Here is a 1,136-nt window from a genome sequence, read left to right as displayed (position 1 = left end):
ATGCATCACAGCAAATAAACTACTTTTATTACATGTACCATTATCACTAAAGGAGGCAGGGGAATAGCTAAACATAAGACACAACAAGCAAGTGAGAGCAGTAGAGTGAGAGGGAGAGAGAGAAGCCATCGCTAACTGCTAAGCTAAAGTAACTGGCAGATCTGAACAGTGTATGTAACTGTGTGATTAGTGAGAAAGCTAAAAGAAGGAGAGAGCTATGAGTGCTTGAGCAGAACTAGTGAAAGTTTAAATGCAGGGCTCAACATTAAGGCTTGTCCAGGACAAGTGGATTTATTTGTAGGGCAAGTGGAAGAGAAATTTACTTGAGGTTTAAAGTCATAAAACCAAAACAAAACAACCCCCCTCCCCCCAAAACCACACGTCTTCATGTTATATGCAGTGTTTCCCCTACCATTGCCTGACCCCCCACCCCTCCTGAGAAGAAACAAATAAAAACAAATGTAGCTTGTACTAGTAGGATAGTAGTAGTGAAAGTAGGCTCGCACGTGTTCATATGTGTGTTGCATAGACTGTATCTGGTGTGTTGTAATCCGCGCCGTAGTAGAGGCTAAACAGAGACTTACGGAGGCCCCTTACATTTTGTTAGGGACAGGCTTTACTGGGAATTATTCTACGATTCAGGGTTTTTTTTTTAAACTAATTGTTTCCATCCAGTTTTAACAATGAAACCTGGGAGATTGTCCTAGTCTCAGTGAGCGAAGCATTAAGAGACTGACCTGTGAGTCTATCTAGTTATAAGGTGCAAAGGTTATGCTTTATGCTCACATGGTTCGTATCTGGTGTTTAAGTCTCTCTGCAGTAGTGTGGTGTTCTGTGGGAACAGAGAGTAGACTAGTTTCCTCTGGAGCAGTACGACATGTCAGGACATGGTTAGATCTCCTCGGACAAGCTGCAGCTGCTGCAAGTGCTGCAGGGCCGCAGCTGACTGTCAGTCTAAACAGGTTTTTAACTCAGCACCTCCCTTCATGTTGTCTGAGATGATACTCTGAGTAGGGTTGGGCCGATTGGTGATGTCATCATTCATTGCTGATGGCTGACAAGTCATCAACCACTGAGCCTCTACCATCGTGATTTAAAGGTGCAGTGTGTAGAAATAAGTGGCATCTAGTGGAACA

Source organism: Thunnus albacares, chromosome 4 (assembly GCF_914725855.1).
Source record: "Thunnus albacares chromosome 4, fThuAlb1.1, whole genome shotgun sequence".
NCBI classification, from domain to species: Eukaryota; Metazoa; Chordata; class Actinopteri; order Scombriformes; family Scombridae; genus Thunnus; species Thunnus albacares.
Note: the sequence above shows the minus strand (reverse complement) of the source record.